Consider the following 15521-nt stretch of genomic DNA (forward strand, 5'->3'; position numbering starts at 1 on the left):
AGTCAACTGTGTATATTTATTGCTTGACTGGAAACTAAATTTCATCCATTTATTCTAACTTCTGGATTAAAGTTGAACCCAAAGGATAGAGAAAACATTTTGATGACCTACAAGGATTTTCTTTAATCTGAGGGCCATGGAGTCCACAATTCCCTTGAAATCACTACCATGTTTGGTATGTCTTTGTGCATATATGTGTTTGCCTCAAGTTTTCAACTGAGTATGAGACCTACCAGAGGTTGAAAAACATTTGAAGCAGATCTGGTGGTCCACTCATTAATACTCCATATCACTTTGTGCTATATCTTCCTATCTAGAAAAATAGGATTTATGTTTTATAAGATATCACAGGTCATTTCCCCTTTGACATCCATCCTTGTGACCTGGCAGAGAAAACTGGCCCGTTTTTTTCACTCTGGAACAACAACAACAACAACAAAGTTCAATCCTAATAATTCCCACGCAATTATGAGAAGTAAGACATGCACCACTACATTTCTGACAGGCTTTTACAGTCTAGTTTTATTATTCAGCTCTTACTAAAATGCTAATCCCCTGAGAGAGAGAGAGAGAGAGAGAGAGAGAAAATCTCTGTATGAGTTCTTCAGCATAAACAAACATCTTAAAGAAAATGGAATGTAAAAACCTCATTGATAGAATTTTAAAGATACAGTAGGAAAAGGAATGACCAGACACTCTCTATGGCCATTGAGTAGAGAAGGGGTGAAGGGAGTAAGCGGCTTCTATAAAGTAGAGTGAGCAGCCAGGCGTGGTGGCTCACACATGTAATCCCAGTGGGCAGATTATGAGATCAAGAGATCGAGGCGGGCAGATCATGAGGTCAAGAGATTGAGATCATCCTGGCCAACATGGTGAAACCCTCTCTCTACTAAAAATACAAAAATTAGCTGGGCGTGGTGGCAGGTGGCTGTAGTCCCAGCTACTCGGAGGCTGAGGCAGGAGAATGGCTTGAACCCAGGAGGCGGAGGTTGCAGTGAGCCAAGATCACGCCACTGCACTCCAGCCTGGGCAACAGAGCAAGACTCTGTCTATAAAAAAATAAAAAATAAAAAAAAAAACCAGAGTGAGCAAAAATGGACAGTGGGAAAGTAGGTAGGTGTGCCTTTCTGCATCTATGAGCCCCATGACCACAGAGTCAGCCACCAAGGACAGTGAGGCTGGGCTTTTCTGGTGACAGAGATCCTAGTATGATCCTAGTATGCCCAGCAATAATTTTTAGAGCAATGTTAGAACACATCCATCCAAACAAATTAGCTAGCATTGCTCCCTTGATGTTAACAAAAGCAAATCCCACCACATGATCTAGCCTATATGACATCTTGCCAATAAAAAATATAAAGTATATCATAAGGTTTTCACAAGTATGTACCAAGAAGTGATAAGCATTTCATTTTTAAAATTTTCCTTGGTAATATCAATAGATCTGCCCCTGGAATTCTTTTCTAGAAATTAAAATAATGGACTTTATGGAGTGCCAGCTTACATCAGTAGGTTAGACTAGATGGAACATCTAAAGATTCTCACTTCCACTAAGTTCCTATAAAAAGGAAAGATACTAACTTTGTTTCTAATCCTGTTTCCCCACTTTGCTTAGCAGATATTCTGAAGAGGCACACATGGTGACCAAATCTGATTTTATTTATTTATTTATTTATTGAGACAGAGTCTCACTCTGTCGCCTAGGCTGGAGTGCAGTGGTGCAATCTCGGCTCACTGCAACCTCTGCCTCCTGGGTTCAAGTGATTCTCCTACCTCAGCCTCCCGAGTAGCTGGGACTACAGGCACCCACCACCACACCTGGCTAATTTTTTGTATTTTTAGTAGAGATGGCGTTTCACCATATTGGTCAGGCTGGTCTCAAACTCCTGACCTCGTGATCCACCCACCTCAGCCTCCCAAAGTGCTGGGATTACAGGCATGAGCCACCACGCCCAGCCTATTTATTTATTTATTTGAGATGGGGGTCTCACTCCGTTGCCCAAGCTGGAGTGTGGGGGCATCATCATGATTCACTGCAGCCCTGACCTCCTGGGCTCAAGGGATCCTCCCACCTCAGCCTTCCCAGTAGCTGGGACTACAGGTCAATTCTAATTTTTAGGTAGCATAAACCATGACATACGAGTATGAAGGATACCACTTGTATAGTAAAGAAATGTTGCGGTGTTGAAGGCCAAGGTTGGCCTTTGGACCCAGGCAAGTACCTGGGGCTGCCTGGGTTATCCTCTCTGTATTCTATGTCAGTCCTGGCATGGGGCATTGTTTACTCCTCTGAATTCCATAAGGAGAATCACAGGCAGGCAGGATTCCCGAAGCTTAACTCCAAGCCTCAGCCCTCTTCCCTCTAGTTTTGTTCAAATATCAAAACTAGTTTTGCTCAGAAGTCGTAGTATGTTCCTTGACCCACAGATCCGGTAGCTGGATTCTTACATTGCTTCTACATTCTGCCAAATTACCTGGCAATGCAGTCCCCGCTAAGAAAATGTCCTCAAACTCAGCCCAGGGGCTAGGAACCCTTTATCCACCAATGGACTAGCTTAATTCGATTTGACTGTATCTCTAGGTCCCAGTTGCTTTGCTCCATCTGTCCGTGAGCATGGACTAGGGCATGTGAGTATGCCCAATGATGGCACTACCACAGTGGGTGCCATCACAGCACCTGGGACTAGTTGGGCTCCATCCTGGTCTAGTTCTGGGTCCAATTCTAACCAATCTTCCCTGTTTTGCTACAGCTACGAGGCTATATCCTACTGGGTCCTGAGCTCCAAAATATGCCTTATTCAATATCTGGACTTGTTCTGGACTCCAGAACAAGAACTTTCTAGAAAGACTGGAGTAGGGCTAATGCTATATGATGGGTGGCAGAGAGGGTTGGTAGTTTCAGTTGTGAAGAGAGGCCAGCTGGAGAGGCTGGGGAAGAAGAGCTCTCAGGGAGTGGTAAATAAGAAAGAAGAGTAATCCCAGCTCAATCCTCTTTTATTTCTCTTCCAATGATTTCCAGGCCCAATTAGGGCTCTGGTTCACTGTCTGGGATGCTACTGAGTGGGTGGTCCAGAAAACACAACTGTGGAGGTTGCAACAAGCCCTGGCCCAGCGCATGTGGCATCACAGGGGAAGTTAGGTTTATGTCTAGAAAGAGATCTAGTCCGAGCACAGAGAAGGCAGAACCAAAACCACAATGGTTGAGACCCGCATCTCAGTACAGCAGCTCCAGAGGTCCTGCAAGCCCTAGAGGCTTTGCAGGCAGGTATGGTCAGGCACGGTGCCCTGATGGAGAGGTTACAAGCAAAGGCAGGCAGCCTCCACCTGGGTGGAGTCTTGGGCTTCATGGGCTTCCCTCCGCATTTTCTTGAAAATGCCACGGGAAACATCGTGTGAGAGAACGGTTTGTCACAACTGTGGGATGTGGTAGGAGATTAGATTTGACTCTTTTATTTTATTCACTCTTGTCACCCAGGCTGGAGTGCAGTGGTGCAATCTTGGCTCACTGCAACCTTTGCCTCCTGGCTTCAAGAGATTCTCGTGCCTCAACCTCTCGAGTAGCTGGGATTACAGGTGTGCACCACCACGCCCAGCTAATTTTTGCATTTTTAGTAGAGACGGAGTCTTGCCATGATGGCCAGGCTGGTCTTGAACTCCTGGCCTCAAGTTATCCACCCGCCTCAGCCTCCGAAAGTACTGGGATTACAGGTGCAAGCCACCATGCCCAGCCTCAGATTTGACTTTAAAGAACACAGCCTCTAGGTTGGGCGTGGTGACTCACACCTGTAAACCCAGTGCTTTGGGACGCCGAGGCGGGAGGATGGCTAGAGCCCAGGAGTTCAAGACCAGCCTGGGCAACATAGTGAGACCCTGTCTCTACAAAAATTAATAAAAGAAAAAAGAACACTACCCATGAAGGCCCAATGGCACCTTTCTAAGACACTCTCTCAGCATCGTGTTAGTGCAGCCTGAACCTCCCTGAGCTGGTCTGTGCAGCAGGCGCCCTGTTTGCAACGCCCCTCCCTGAGAGTGTGGGCCCCTGGGGTGCAGCAGCACCTCCCATCCCCACCCCACCTTGTCACTAGCACCTCTCAGCCTTTCAGCAGCAACACGTCCTCACATCAATCTTTTTAAAAAAAATTTTAAATTATGAAATCAACATATAGTTATAAAAAGTTAAATACAAAATATGACTATACTAAAATTGTTAAGGACTTATGAAGTACAAAATATATGCAATTACTCATGTACTATTCTTATGCCCTGAAGGAGTATAAAGATGTATAACAGGGCTGGGCGCTGTGGCTCACATCTGTAACCCCCAACACTTTGGGAGGCTAAGGTGAGAGGATCACCTGAGCCCAGGAGTTCAAGATCAGCCTGGGCAACATAGTGAGATCTTGTCTCTATTAAAAATAAAAAAAATTTAGCCAGGCGTGGTGGCACAGGCCTGTAGTCCCAGCTACTTGGGAGGCTATGGTGGGAAGATTGCTTGGGCCCAGGAGTTCAAGACTGCAGTGAGCCGCAATCATGCCACTAAACTCTAGCTTGGACAACAGAGCAAGACCCTGTCTCAAAACAAAACAAAACAAAAGAAAGATGTATAGGTAAAATATTCTGCTTTTAAAGATCTATTATTTAGCAAACTAGATAAGCCATTCATGTAATCGTGTAGACTACAAGAAAGTATCTGGTATGGTATGTGAGTTGCAAAAACAATAAACGCATTAGCAATGTTGTCCTAAGTATGACCTGCGGCCTCACCGATATTAAAATCACTGAGGGGTTTATGAAAAATGTTTATTCCTAGGCCGAATCTCAGGTCTACTGAATCAGAATTTCTGAAAGTGAGACTTTGGAAAATGTGTATTAAAAAAAAGCTCCCCAGATGAATCTCTCTTTTTTTTTTTTTTCCCAGACGGAGTCTCACTCTGTCACCCAGGCTGGAGCGCAGTGGCGCGATCTCGGCTCACTGCAAGCTCTGCCTCCTGGGTTCATGCCATTCTCCTGCCTCAGCCTCCCGAGTAGCTGGGACTACAGGCCCCAGATGAGTCTGTGTACAAGAAAGTTGAGAATCATAGCCCTGGCGTTCAGAAGACAGGAAATGGTTTCTCTGTAAGTTATTGTGAACATCTCTATGGTGATGAGATTTGAGAGATTCCCAGAAAGGTTTTCCCAGGACATCATATGGCAACATCACTGTGGAATTTATCACATTGTAATGCAAATTCCTTTTCCTTGTCCACCTTTCCCAGTGGACTAAGTGCTCCTTGAGGGGAGAGCTCTAGTCTTCTTTGCTGGAATTGGCGTGGCCCCTAGTTGGTTCTAAATACGTGTTGGTTTAACAAGTGAAAAACCACGTAAGACCTAAACAAATAGGTTTGAGGACTTATAGGACAGGGTTCTAGGAGGAGAAAAGCCATAGGCAAATTCCAGAGGTTGGAAAATCACAGTCAATAGTTAAGTGTGAGAGAGGGGAATGATAATTTAGGTGAGTAATTGACACACTCAACAGCAAAGCTGCGTGAGCAATTATGGGGTCCTGTAGCACTCGGCGGGAAATAGAAAGTGTACTCTGTGGATTCTGTGGATGATGGGGAGTCACCAAAGACTGGGGACTGGGAAGCGATGGAATTGAGGTGGTATTTTAGGGTAATGAGTTCTATGGCCATAGGCAGCTTCCTTCCTACCCTGGGAGTAGGAAGGAGTGGAGGTAGGCGGCCATGTGCAAATCCTCAGAGGAGTTAGGGATCAGCTTGGTCACTGCTGGAGGCAGGACTTGCTGCAATTGCAGAACTATAGCTTCCATTCAAGCCTCAGGATCCCCCAGGGTCCTGACCCCGTGGATAACCTTTGTTCCTTTGCTGGCTCCCATCTGCTTGGCCTCCTAGGTCCGCTTGAGCTCTCCTCCCTTGGCTGCCCAAGCAGTCTGTCTCATCTGGTGCAAGATACTGGGAAGCAGTGTGGGGATGCGTGGGGGACCGCAGCCATAGAGAGGGGAAGGGGGCTTCACCCAGGCAAAGGCCAGAAGGATGGAGAGGAGGGCCAAGTTTAAGATTAATTTCTAAGGCAGAATCTGTAGAATTTGGTGAATGAGGGTGGAACAGGAGGGAGGGGCATGTTGAGGATAATTTAGAGCTTTCCGGGCAGTAAATAGAGGAATATAAGAAGTGAAGGTTTGGTTGGATGCAGTGACTCACGCCTGTAATCCCAGTGCTTTGGGAGGCCAAGGAGCGCAGATCACTTGAGCCCAGGAGTTCCAGGCCAGGCTGGGCAATGTGGAGAAATCCCATCTCTACAAAAATTACAAAACATTAGTTGAGCATGGTGGTGCGTGCCTGTAGTCCCAGCTACTCAGGAGGCTGAGGTGGGAGGATCACCTGAGCCCAGGAGGTAAAGGCTGCGGTGAACCATGATCATGCTACTGCACTTCAGCCTGGGGGACAGAGCAAGACCTTGTCTAAAAAAAAAAAAAAAAAAAAAAAAAAAAGTGGAGGTTTGGAGCAAAATGATAATAATCCAGATTGAGACATTGAATTTGAATTTGAGGTGACAGCAAAATATTCAGGTGGAGGGGTCCAGGAGTTTATTAGAGACAGGGATTTGAAGTTCAGGAAATACGTGCGTGCTGGTCATTGGTTACTGGTGATTGTCAGAAGGCATGAAAATGGACGTGATCACCAAGAAAAAGCATGTGGAATGGAAGAGAAAAGAACCCATGAGAGAACTGCGGCCTTAGTTGGGGGCGTGGTGCGGGGGAGGAGGACGAGCCAGTGGGAGAGACGGAGAAGGACTGGTCAGAAAGGGAGAAGGAAAACAGGAAGAATGTAGAGCTCAGTAAAGGCAAGAGTTGCAAGAAAATGAAAGCAGCAGTGTGACACAGCCTAGAGAGGTAGATTAAGCCGTTGGGGATTTATTAGTGCATTAGTGAAAGTGATTTCAGTGGAAGCCAGATTGACAGAGACGTGGGAGGAAAAGAGGTGGAAATCATGGCCCCTACCCTTTGCAGCTGTGCAGGGATGACCACCCTCTCTCATGGAGTCACAGTCGCTGTACAACTGACTACACAAAAAATTCGAAATGAAAGGCAAAGCCTTTCATTGTGCCCTCTGCTCCAATTCTCTCAAATCTACTCTGCTTTCATTTAAGACCCTGAGTATTTGTTGCTGGGCTTATTTTTACGGCTGCTAAAGGTAATGCAATTGAAAGGATTAACGATATCTTTGTCTTCTTGTTTTGGGAGAAATTATTCTACTTCCACATTTAAGTTGCTGGGAGAATATGAAAAACCTGTATTCCTGGTTTTTATCAATGGAAGCTCACGTTCTCTCAATCTTTTCAGGGATCAGTTCTTTGCTCTTTGAAACAAGATGATCCATCTCACACTGAACGTCTCCTATCGTGAGGTTCAGTGTCATCTAGAGTCAATGGATGAAGTATAAGTGTTCACAATGGAATTTCTACAACACAGAAAGAAGAGGCTGGATAAAGAAGACAAACTGAATATTGAAACTGTTCCTTTTCTGTTAAAAAATAGCAAAAAAAGTTTTCCCTGTAACTATGGAGGGTTTTGTTGTTGTTGTTGTCACTGTCGTTTCTTTCTTTTGGCCAAAACTCTAGTGTATTACGTTCTCTGGTGTCCTAGGAAAGACTCCTACCAATGTTACCAGAAATAAGTATCAACACGTGCCCCATCTTGCCCATGCAGAAAAGTACTTGAGATTAAATTTGCTTACATTTCTGGTTGATTCACTTAGCACCAACAACCCAGGTAACTAGTGAAATCTCATTCCATGGCCGCAGATGCCCCATCCCTAAGTGTATGTTGTCATGACAGGAGGAGTCTGACCAGTGAGGGATCAGCAGGAACACCATGCCACCACTGGAAGAATAATGGCTTGTTGGTGCAACTGGTATCCAAGATAGAGACTCTGAGAGGAGACTCCTGTGTCAGTCAACAGAAGCTGAGCATGGCTGATCTGAGCAGGAAGGGCATTTATTTACAGGATGGTGGGTGGCCCACAAGGGTCCTAAAGAGAGCTAGAGGATCAGCTCCAAGAGGATGCAGCCTGGATCAAGGCCTAAATTAAATTCATGCTGCAGATGGAGCGCTGCTGCCACTCCTACAGCTGCTGGATGAAGCACTACCCCACTCCCTCCTATCCCCAGCTGCTGGGGGAACCTAGGTTATGCCCCTTGTACTCTCAACTGCAAGAAAGGGTGGGCACGTGGTCTGTGCCTCCAGAGATTGGGGATTCCCCGGGCACAGGAAGGGGTCACATCCTCGGCAACTAAAAAGAGTGACAAATGTCATTCTCATACTTCAGAACTGGGGCTGTACCCTAACCTTCTTCACAGGCCCAGATCCATTAATGCCCTGCGGGTAGCAGATGCGAACCCAACTTTTGATTATGAACGCTCGGCCAACAGGCACAATCAAATGTCCAGGTGTAGCTCCTCTACATTCAGGAGTCACACCTCACAGATTGCCAATCACCTGGAGAGCTGAGCAACTTGACAAGACAGAGGATTTGCTTTTTAAAGCTGTGATTCTCACAGAATCCACTTAATGTAGCCATATTCTATTCACATTCCTTGATGGGAGAGATGTCGAGGCTCTTCATAAAACTCACCATTCACTCAATGAAAATCTCCTTCTGGGCTGGGTGTGATGGCTCATGCTTGTAATCCCAGCACTTTGAGAGGCTGAGGCCAGAGGATCGTTTAAGTCCAGGAAACCAGTCTGTGCAATATAGCAAGACCCCTGTGTCTACAAAAAAATGAGAAAAATTAGCTGGGTGTAGTGGCACACACCAGCAGTCCTAGCTACTCTGGAGGCTTAGGCAGGAGAACTGCTTGAGCCTGGGGAATTTGAGGTGGCAGTGAGCTATGATCAAGCCACTGTTCTCCAGCCTCAGAGCAACAGGGCAAGACCCTGTCGAAAGAAAGAAAGGAAGAAAGGAAGAAAGATCTCCTTCTGACCCCCTGCGAGTACAATTTGCATGGTATTAAAATATGAGGACATAAAAGCATTTAAATTATCTGATCCTTATTAAGTTATGGGAAGAAAAAATACCCTCAGCATTTTAAGACGAACCTCTCAAAAACTACTCAGAGTGGCAAGCAGATAAAATCTACAGTGTTATTTGACAAGATTGCTCTTCCTAGTGACCACCCACCAAAAGGGAAAGCTTGGAGCTGATGGACTGGCAAGCCATTCATTTTCTGTGAAATAAGGGAAGCACTGGGGGCTGAAATGGTAAGGTTATCAAGTATCTTACATCCAAACAGCTGCTTTAAAATGACTGCCACATAGGTAATGGTTTTACCGGATAGTAATATTTGCTATTTTAAGGTTCAATACGGTACCTTGTAGACACTGAAAACTCAAGGGATTTTTCTTGGTGGTGATAACAGCTAGAGATAACATAAATTGTCTCTTATTTTGGTAACAAAGACTTGGCATGTTTTTGGTCACTATGGAGGTATCTTAAAATAGTACACTAAAAATATAGGTAATCTATTAGTCCATTTTCATACTGCTATAAAGAACTGCCCAAAAGTGGGTAATTTATAAAGGGAAGAGGTTTGACTGACTCACAGTTCAGCATCGCTGGGGAGGCCTCAGGAAACTTACAATCATGGGAGAAGGCAAAGAAGAAGCAAGGCACCTCCTTTTACAAGGTGGCAGGAAGGAGAAATGTCGAGTAAAAGTGGAAGGGCCCCTTATAAAACCATCAAATCTCGTGAGAACTCACTCACTGTGACGAGAACAGCATGGAGGAACCGCCCTCACGATTCAATTACCTCCACTTGGTCTCTCCCTTCACAGGTGGGGATTGTGCGGATTATGGGGATTACAATTCAAGATGAGATCTGGGTGGGGACACAAAGCCTAACCATATCAGGTGAAGTATGATGCCCTCTGTGTAGCCATTACGAATTTTGATGTATTTTCATAAGATTATTGTTATCATTAGATGAGCATTTGTTGCAAAAACAGAAGAGTTCACACCACTCACCCAACTTCCTGTAATGTTAGTATCTTAAATAACCATGACACATTTACCAAAACTAAAAAATTACCACTGATACAGACGATTAACTAAACTAGACTTCATTTGGATTTCCCCACCATTTCTTGTGAACGAGAGACTTTAGCACCAATTTGAGCTAAAGCGTCCAAACCGCCATAGCAGAACTAGATTAATTCACACTGGCTGGGACTAAACATGAAGATGGCTCAAACAAGCTCTAACATCTACCACTTGGCGTGCCAATACTTTGTACGCATGATCTAATTTCATCCTCCCCAAAAATCCAGGTTGGGGGAGGGTAGTGGATACTATCACATGCACTTTGCAGATAAGACCGTCGGGCCTGGGATATCAGGCAATATGTGGAAGACAGCTGAGCTGGGAGACAACAGAGCCCAGATGTGAACTAAGACATCTCTGATTCAAAAACCCACGATCACGACCACAACGGCACAGATTGAAGTGCACCTAACCTAGGTGTGATGCAGAGACCGCCTCTTTCCACCAGCAGTCTTGCCCAGGACCCACCTTCCAAAGGTCATCTGGATCAACTGTAAGCAAGTGACCATATGTGGGAGGTTGTCCCGTAACAATGACATGCGCCTCTCAATGAGACGGGGTGTTCTGTGATGTGTGGAGTCAGTTTCCACCCTCGACACCCCTACCCTGCGTGCAGCAGGAGAAGCCCTCTCGGTCTGCAGCAGCCTCTGCGGCTCTCCTTCCTCCCGGGGTGGGAGTGGGGCGGCCCGCGGCTGGCCTGCTCCGGGGCCAGAGCAGCTGGGAGGAGCGCAGTGCAAACATCCCCACGCGCCTTTTGCTTTTCTTTCCTGAGTGGTTTAAGGCTTAATTAACGTATGTAAAGTGATCTGAAATGCCGGAATAAAAAGAGCAGGGGAAGTGCAGAGTGTGGATGATTACCTGAGGCGAGACAGCTGAGAAAGGGAGGCCGAGGGAGACAAAGGGGGGGGTCTGGAGAGGCTGGGAGAGGCCTTCCCGCAGCAGCCAGCTGGTTGGCTGAGAGCCAGATTGGGCTGTTTTTTTGGCAGCGTTCTGCCCCACGCTTTCCTCTCAAGGCCTTCTTCGCAGCCCTGCTTGGGAGTCAGGCCCCAGGATAAATGATTCCTAAAGGGCCTGGGCCAGAACTGAGAAGGGGGTCTGAGAAACACAAACTGGGCAATTCCATGATTGGCTCTGTAAGAGCCGGGGATGAGATGCCGCCCAGTAGCCATTATTGCCAAAGCAAGCTCGGGTTTGGTCAACGAAGGAATAAATGTGATAGCTATCAGAGAGACAAAGGAATCAAAGTGAGTTTTGTCCATTCCTCTTGACAAACATAGATTCATAGGACTGATTTAGTGCTGTCACCGCTAAGAGGCAATAAATCCCTTATAAAATGGTAGGTAAAAGTAATGACATCCAAGTCACATGTGATTTCACCATCTCCTAAGCCTGCGTTAGTGAAAGGGTGAGGCTATCGGTTTCATGGGGAATGTTAAGGCTTGTGACTTCACAGGGTGAAGGCGGGTGGCATTTTATTGCAATTGGAAGCATACAAAGAAGCAAGTGGAAAATCTTTCTTTCAGTATAACCTGATACCACCTATATCTAGAAAGCTGGAGAGTGTTCCGAGGATCTTCCCAGTACAGTGAGGATTTCGGTGCATCCCTGTGTGTATATAAACAGTGGCGATATATACAGCCTATTCTAAACTGTTTATGATGATGGAGGGGAAAAAAGTTTGTTTGGATAATCTGAAGTTTATATTGGGCTTTCATCGTGTTTTAACGTCGTGCTTAGGCTAATAGTTGCACAGTTATCCATCTTCTCAGCCTGCAAACCGAGGATGGGGCTACTGGTGGCACCCAAGCTTGGCAATCCAAGTGAAGAGAAGGATCCTCGCTTCCCCTGGCTTCAGTTAGGGAACTTCAGAGGACCCTAATTGTCCTGGCATGGGGTCAAGTGCCCAGCATGCTGTCAAGTGCCCACCCTGGGCCCAATCCTGCTGTTCCCACCCAACACCAGGACTATTGCGTGGAATGAGAAATCCCCCCAAAAGGAGCCAGGTTGCCACCCCGTTTTGTGTCTACTGCAACTGAGTAGTTAAAGTGGCCAGAAGACACTGTTGTCCTCAGCCTGCTGCACGGGCAGCCAGGACCCCCCGTAGTCATCCACTGTGTTCTTTTCTAGGCGTTGCACTTCTGATGGATTCCTCCGAGAGTTGTGTCTGTGTGATGCCTTTGGTGTGTGTAACATCAGACATCACCCCTGGGTCACTGAAGGGTCATCTGAAGCCACCAATGATGAATTCCTTCAGGTCTGCATCTGAACTAGGATAATAATTACCTCCTAGTAAGTCACCCTGCCTTCTGAGATCTAAAACATTTTGGATCTAAATCATCCTCCATACGCTTTCTAGAATGATCCTGGTAAAACACAGTCTTTTACAATGTGATGGTTAATTTTACGTGTCAACTTGACTGGGCCATGGGGTGTCCACATATTTGGGTAACCATTATTCTGGGTGTGTCTGCGAGGGTGTTTTTCAGATAAGATTAACATTTGAGGCCAGGTGCAGTGGCTCATGCCTATAATCCCAGCACTTTAGGAGGTCGAAGCGGTCAGGAGTTTGAGACCAGCCTGGCCAACATGGCATAACCCCATCTCTACTAACAATACAAAAATAAGCCAGGCATGAGGGTACACATCTGTAATCCGAGCTGCTTCGGAGGCTGAGACAAGAGAATCGCTTAAACCTGGGAGGCAGAGGTTGCAGTGAGCCAAGATCATGCCACTGCACTCCAGCCTGGGTGACAGAGCAAGACTGTCTCAAAAAATAATAATAATAATAAATTAACATTTGATTAGGTAGACTAAGAAAGCAGACACCCACCCTAATGTGAGTGGACCTCATTCAATCAGCTGAAGGCCCATCTAGAACAAAAGGCTGGCCCTCCCTCTAGTAAGAGGGACCACCTCCTCCTGCCTGACTGCCTCGAGCTGGGACATTGGTTTTTTTCCTGCCTTCAAACTCAACTGAAATATCAGCTCTTCCTGGGTCTGGAGCTTGCTGGCCTTCAGACTGGAACTACACCATTGGCTCTCCTTGGCCTACAGCTTGCTGGATGCAAATCTGGGGACTTGTCAGCCTCATTAATCACATGACCCAAATCCTTATAATCAATCCCTTTTTTTCTCTCTCTCTATAATAAATACATCCTACTGGTTCTGTTTTTCTGGAGAACTCTGACTACTACAAATAACTTTTTATTTATAAACTTTATTCATTCATTAAAAAAATTTATTGAGCACCTACTATGTGCCAGTCACTGTTTTATGTTCTTGTAAATTATCATTGAATAGAGCAAAGATTCCTGGCCCTGTATAACTTTATTCGTGTGTGTGTGTGTGTGTGTGTGTGTGTGTGTGTGTGTGTGTTGGAACGGATAATGAATAACAAAAATGATAAGTAAATAGTAATGTATTAGACAGGGGAAAGGGAAGAAGGAAAAAAACAGGATGAGGAGGAGCAAGAGACATCGGGAAGGGAATATTTAAGCAAAGGGTAAAGGGAGATAAAGTGGTTTCCCAAGTAGAAATCACAATCAAGTTCAAACCCCAGTGGACTCTGGATCCTGCTGCATCTCCAGCAGGATCTGCAGACACCCCCTCATCTGAAGGCTTCACTGTTTAGCCTCGTCGCTCCCCAGGTAGTGCACTGGCCAGCCTCGCATTTTCATCCTCCACGCCTTTGCCCAGTGCCTAGCATGTCCTCTCCAGTGGGGACTTTCTTCTCCCCACTCTCATGTGCATCTCAGTGAAGTCACCCAGAAACTAATCCCAGCAGAGAGCCAAGAACGTCCCCACGCTGGACAGTTAACAGGAAGTGGCAGTGTTACCTCAGCCCAGGGCCTAGAGTCACCTGACAGAAGCCTCAACCAGATGCAGCCACTGCGAGAGATGCCATCAGAGGCAGGAGGGACACGATGACATTCTCTGGCTTCTATCTTCTTTTCATCCTCCACTCCTCCAGTGCCCCTCATTGGCCATATCCAGCCACCAACCAACTGACCCAAGCGTCTGTGAAACTCAGCCTGCCAGAGACAGCTTCTAGCAATACAGAGCAAAGGGCAGGCCTGGAATGGCTTAGAAGACAACTGGCCCAGGACCAGGGCAGTTGGTGTTTGAATACAGAGCACCAGTGATCTGAGCACTTGTTTGGAGGTTCTAGCAGGGGAGCGCAGCTATTCATACACCCTTGAGCAAAGACCAGTCCTCCTCTATCAGGGACAGTCGTCCTCTTCGATGGAGTGCGCAGCTTCAGGAGGGACGCAGATGGAGCGGTGAAGGAGAAAGGGGACACCTGCCTAGCCAGCCAGATCAGCTGAATCAACCCTGGAGATCAATGGGATGACAGATGTCGCAGCCAGATTGCCCTCATATCCCCAGTGTCATGATTTTACTGCTCCACTGATACCACTGCACTGCAATTGTTTGCCTGTCTGTGGGTTCCATGCGATAGGAGTGCTTGAAAACTTTATTTTTTCTACCCAGAGCCTAGAACAATACCTTGCTCAACATTTGCTACATACACAATTGGATGAATGGATGAATGAATGAATGAATGACAGTTTCTCCTGACCAGTACCTCTTCTGGTGTGCTCTAACTTTGAGCTAGAGGTGAACTGAGCTCACCACCAGCATTTCTTCCCAGCTTCTCATCATTTGCTACTGGGGCTAAGATTGCTTTGAGCCTAGCATTTGCAACATTTGCCAGGCACATGGATGGTATGACTATAAAGTAATTAGACCAGTTTTCAACAAAGGGATCAAATGAATTCATCAAGTAAGTTTTGCATTAATCCTTCCAGGAAGGTCATACTTATTTTCCAATGATACGACCATGCCTAGCCCCGTCCTTGTGAACTGCACAAGAAAAGTAATGAATCACTTTTTAGAATGAAATGTTTCTGGTTTATTATTTTTTTTTTTCAGTTAAATGTCACCCAGCCCGTCACCTGGCTGGTATTTAAGGACACATCATCAGAGAAGTTACATTTCCTTTTGGCAGAGAGGAGGAGGAAGGGGACCGCCACACACAGAACTGGGTGGTGACTTTACCATAGGTGCAGGAAGGCTGAGAAAGGGACCCATCAAAGTTCCAGGGGTCACCAGGTCTGGACAGAGACACCCTGGATCCCACTAATAGGCCACCTTGTACATGAATTTCCAGAGGTTTTGAGGCCTTTCGGCGCTGGGACTGCTCATAGAAACCCAAGTTCAATTTGAGAAAACCCTACTCCTCCATGTGTCAAGTGGAGTCAGTTCTTAATTTCTGATAAAGAGCAAAAAGACATATGGGGGATGAGGCATTGCTCAGCCTCAGAGTTTGAAGTTTTCTGTCTGCCAAGTTGCCCTGGGCAGCTCCAGGACAGAAATCTGACCAGTGTGAGTGGGTCTTCCTAGCCATCTTTCTCATTTTAGCAG

General features: G+C 46.1%; 1 long non-coding RNA gene across 4 annotated transcripts in view; it reads left to right on the top strand.

The window, feature by feature from the left end:
• The window catches only part of LOC134737289 (uncharacterized), a 142751-nt gene extending 135193 nt beyond the window's left edge, over nucleotides 1-7558 (top strand). For 3 of the 4 annotated variants that reach the window (XR_010122032.1, XR_010122031.1, XR_010122029.1), the window contains one exon: nucleotides 7343-7558. This is a non-coding gene — a long non-coding RNA (uncharacterized lncRNA). Of the gene's footprint in view, nucleotides 1-4918; nucleotides 5116-7342 lie in introns of all 4 variants that reach the window. The other variant, XR_010122028.1, reaches the window with a different exon arrangement.
• Nucleotides 7559-15521: the final 7963 nt, after the last annotated feature.

The sequence above is a fragment of the Symphalangus syndactylus genome, chromosome 8 (genome assembly GCF_028878055.3).
Source record: "Symphalangus syndactylus isolate Jambi chromosome 8, NHGRI_mSymSyn1-v2.1_pri, whole genome shotgun sequence".
Lineage (NCBI taxonomy): Eukaryota > Metazoa > Chordata > Mammalia > Primates > Hylobatidae > Symphalangus > Symphalangus syndactylus.